General features: G+C 38.4%; 1 non-coding gene across 1 annotated transcript; it reads left to right on the top strand.

The window, feature by feature from the left end:
* Positions 1–2336: 2336 nt before the first annotated feature.
* On the top strand, positions 2337–2443 carry LOC134485296 (U6 spliceosomal RNA). Its single transcript, XR_015656573.1, has one exon. It is a non-coding gene; the product is annotated as a U6 spliceosomal RNA (small nuclear RNA).
* Positions 2444–4978: the final 2535 nt, after the last annotated feature.

The following is a 4978-nucleotide window of genomic DNA, read 5'->3' as shown; positions in this document are numbered from 1 at the left end:
ACTTTCCTGCTCCTGGTCACTCCTTTCCACAATCCTTCTCCATTACCCTCTTTTCTGAGTGGGTAGGAGATCCCTGGATTGCTCCTCAACCTGCCTTTTCAAGTCTCAGAGAGGATAGGTGCTTCCTTTCCCATTGAGGCCTGACAAGGCAGCCCAGCTGTAAGTCCATATCCCAACTGCTGGCAACAGTTTTTGGGATAGGTTCCTTTCTAGTTGTTCAGGACTCACATGAAGACCAAACTGCACATCTGCTACATATGAGGGAGGAGGCCTAGGTCCAGCCTGCATATATTCTTTGGTTGGTGGGTCCATCTCTGAGAACCTCAAGGGTCCAGATTAGTTGATTCTGTTTGACTTTCTTTGGAGTTCTAATCTCATTAAGAGCTACAATCCTGTCTCTTCTTCTTCCATAAGAGTTCCCAAGCTCCATCCACTGTTTGGCTGTGGGTGTCTGTTTCTGTCTGAGTCAGTTGGTGGATAGATCCTATCAGAGGACAGCCATGTTAGACTCCTGTCTGCAAGCATAACAAAGTATCAGTAATAGTATCAGGATTTGGTGACCATCCATGCAATAGTGCTAAAGTTTGGCTGTTATTGATTGGCTGTTTTCTCAGTCTCTGCTCCATTCACAATCCATACATTTTTTGTAGACAGGATAAGTTTTGAATCAAAAATTTTGTGAGTTTATTGGTCCCCCTATCTCTCAACCTAGGTTTCTGCCCGGCAACAGGAGGCAGATGCTCCAGGCTTAATATCCCTGAACCTGTGAGTCACAACTAAGGACACCTCCATTGATCCTTGGGTGCCTTCCCTATCTCAGGTCTTGCACAGACACAGTAACTGTGATGGGACCAGTTATAATTGTAATGGGCCCTCAGATATTAGCACAATTGACTTCATGATGGCTGTACCGCTGAGATTATAAAACTCAGCACATAGACAATACTACTTGTCAAAATGAGAACAAACAAACAAATCAACAACACATCTCCCAAAAACAAAAACAAAAACAAAAAAATAACCAACCAAACAAAAACCCGAAAACCCCTAAAAGAACTTAGTCATCAAAATATAGTTCTGAGAAAAATCTCTACATGTATTTACTTTGCTTATTTTTGCTTCTGCAATTCTGCTTCTGGCTAACCATTGTTAATTGAAGTATGCCAACATAAAAATGTCTCTTTGTGTGTGTGCTTAACACACAATATGAGAAAGGCATAGGGCTACACTGGTATCCAGAACACTAGTAATACCAGCTGGCTAATAGACTATTGGCTTACACATATGTCTGAGCAATCTTCCTTGGTGGGTACCCTTCAAAAATAATCTTTTATGTTACAACTTGTTACCCACATCCCATATTCTCCTCTCTTCTATAAAGACAATTACTCTCATGGACCTTCCTGATATTGAGGGAGCAATAATATGGACCTATGGAAATGAATACTTTAAGTTGGACCACATCCTAAATTCATAGTTCACACAAGTTCTGAGACCAGCTCAGCAAAGAGTAAGACCAAGGTCATACTGCTAATATACTGATACATCTGAGGGTGCTGTGTAGCTCAAGATTTTAACAGTCACCCACAATGATTCTGGTAGGAAATGCAACAGGTTAGGACATATGTCTCTAACTATTCCATAGACTCTGTCCTTCTCAGCTAGTACTCTGGGCATTGAGGCCCTTAGAATCTCACCAATTTAAGATTTAACCAACTTTAAATTTTAGTCTAGCTTTTGTCTAATAAATGGAATTTGTTTCTTTTAGATTTTACGTCAACATGAGCCAGGTAACAAATTCTGCTTACCTTGCAAAGACAACAGGGCAAGATGACTTTGGATTGCCAGATGTCTAAAAATAATTAAGGTCATACCCTTTCGATCTCCATGTCAGAAAATGATGATTGAATCATTAACTGGTTTCAAAGCATCATTAAGTTCAAACTTTTCTAATCTCTACGTCAAATATGATGATCTAATTATTAACTAAATTCATGTCTGTTTGGATAGGACTGAATAAGGTTGATATTGAATCAGAGTACACTGTCAGTAAAGGCTGGTGAATGCAATAGAACCAAATGTCTATCTGGAGGAAAAAAGGGCAAGGTAAGAACTCAAAACCTGGCTCAACTACCTATATTCTTTGTCTGCCTACCAAAGGACAGAATCTACAAGTCTCAGCTTTAATGCTCAGTAGAAATAGCTTTGGCTTAGACAAAGAAAGTAGAGAAAATCAGAAGAAATACTGAATTGAGAATTTTAAGAAAATCCACAGAATTTATGTAATATGATTTACGAAATACTGTAAAGCAGTATTTTTTTTAAAAGATGTTTTTTTGCTTGCTTTGGCAGCACATATACTAAAATTGGAATGATACAGAGAAGATTGGCATGACCCCTGTGCAAGGATGACATGCAAATTCGTGAAGCATTCCATATTTTAACAAGTAGAAGCCCATAAAGAGGAAACACAAAAAAATTCCTAAAAGAATTGCAGGAAAACACAACTAAACAGGTGAACAAATTGAACAAAACTGTCCAGAATTTAAAAAAGGAAATAGAAAGAATAAAGAAAGCACATAGTGAGACAACTCTGGAAAAAGAAAACCTGAGGAAGAGACAAGTCATAGATATAAGCATCACCAACAGAATACAAGAAATAGAAGAGAGAATCTCAGGGGCAGAAGATACTATAGAAAACATTTATACAATTGTCAGAGATAATGTAAAATGCAAAATACTCTTACCCCAAAAACATCCAGGAAATTCAGGATGTTATGAGAAGGTCAAACATGAGGATAATAGGTATGAAAGACAGTGAAGATTCCCAACTTAAAGGGCCAGTAATTATATTCGACAAAATTATAGAAGAAAACTTCCTTAACCTAAAGAAAGAGATGCGTGAAAACATACAAGAAGCCTATAGAAATCTCAATAGATTGGACCAGAAGAGAAATGCCTCCCGTCACATAATAGTTAAAATAACAAATGCGCAAACAAAGAAAGAATATTAAAAGAAGAAAGGGATACCTCGGCCCACATCCCTGTTCCAAGGGGAAACTGCACAGTGTCTCTGGACATGGGGACATAGGAACAGATGGTCAGTGGTAGCTGCAGTTCTGGTCTGCCTCCAGGACCAAACTGAACTGCCACACATCGCCCTGCACCCAAACCACATGGGGGAGAGAGCTGGACCCGCATAAGTGTGGATACACCTGAGAAGTCAGAGAAAACTATCCTCTGCCCATAGTCCAGACATGAGAGAGAATCACATAGTGCCAACTGTGCCCTCTGGGAGCAAGGAACTACATGAGCAATCAGGGGCAGGACCCTTTGATTCCTGCCCATGTCTAGAGCTGGAAGACAGTCTCCAGAAGTGCCAAAACACCTGAAATCAGAGCACCTATTCTCAGGAAAGGATGAAAGAAAACAGGAAAACAGTTCTACAGGAGTGCTGACACAAAGGCCTACAGAAGGGTCAAGTAACTCTCAGAAACAGCAAGACAAGCAAACACCAGAGACAACCCAATGGCTAGAGGCAAGCACAGGAACACAAGCAACAGAAACCAAGACGACTTGGCATCATCAGAGTCCAGATCTCTCACCAATGAAAATACTGTATATCCAAACACACAAGAAAAGCAAGATTTAGATTTAAAATCACATTTTTGATAATGATGAAGGAGGACTTTAAGGAAGAAATAAAGAACTTCCTTAGAGAAATGCAAAAAATACAAGTAAACAAGTAGAAGCCCTTAGAGAAGAAACACAAAAATCCCTGAAAGAATTACAGGAAAACACAACGAAACAGGTGAAGGAATTGAAAAAGGGAAATAGAAACAATAAAGAAAGCACAAAGGGAGACAACCCTGGATATAGAAAACCAAATGAAGAGGCAAGGATCCATAGATACAAGCATCACCAACAGAATACAAAAGATAGAAGAGAGAATCTCAGGAGCAGAAGATACTATAGAAAACATTGACACAATTGTCAAAGATAATGTAAAACGCAAAAAGATCCTAGCCCAAAACATAGAGGAAATCCAGGACACAATGAGAAGATCAAACCTAAGGATAATATGTATAGAAGAGAGGGAAAACTCCCAACATGAAGGGCCAGTAAATATATTCAACAAAATTATAGAAGAAAACTTCCCTAATTTAAAGAAAGAGATGCCCGTAAACGTACAAGAAGCTTACAGAACTCTAAATAGATTGAGCCAGAAGAGAAATTCCTCCTGTCACACCAAACACACAAATGCACAAAACAACAAAAAAGAATATTGAAAGCAGTAAGGGAAAAAGTTAAAGTGACAGAAAAAGTTAGAGCTATAACAATTACACCAGATTCTCACCAGAGACTATGAATGCAAAAAGATACTGTACACATGTCATACAGACCCTATGAGAACACAAGTGCCAGCCCAAGTTATTGTATCCAGCAAAACTTTCAATTAACATAGATGGAGAAACCAAGATATTCCATGACAAAAACAAATTTATGCAATATCTTTCTACAAATACCGACCTGCAAAGGATAATGGATGGAAAACTCCAGGAAAAGGAGAGAAACTACACTGTACAGAAAGCAAGAATATAATTTCCTTGCAATGAAACAAAAAGAGAGACAAACATAATTCCTCCTCTAACAATGAAAATAACAAGAAGTGACAATCACTATAACTTACTATCTCTCAACATCAATGGAATAAATTCCCCAATAAAAAGACATAGACTAACAGAATGGATACGTAAAGAGGACCCAGCATTTTACTGCATGCAGGAAAGACACCTCAGAAAAAAAGACAGACACTACCTCAGAGAAAATGGGTGGAAAACTACTTTTCAAGCATGTGGTCCAAAGAAACAAGCTGGAGTTGCCATTCTAATATGAAATAAAATTAACTTTCAACCAAAAGTCATTAAAAATATAAGGAAGGACACTTTATATTCATCAAAGGAAATATCCACCAAGA

The sequence above is a fragment of the Rattus norvegicus genome, chromosome 1 (genome assembly GCF_021556685.1).
Source record: "Rattus norvegicus strain SHRSP/BbbUtx chromosome 1, alternate assembly SHRSP_T2T, whole genome shotgun sequence".
NCBI lineage: Eukaryota > Metazoa > Chordata > Mammalia > Rodentia > Muridae > Rattus > Rattus norvegicus.
Note: the sequence above shows the minus strand (reverse complement) of the source record. Positions and strands in the feature narration are given on the sequence as shown.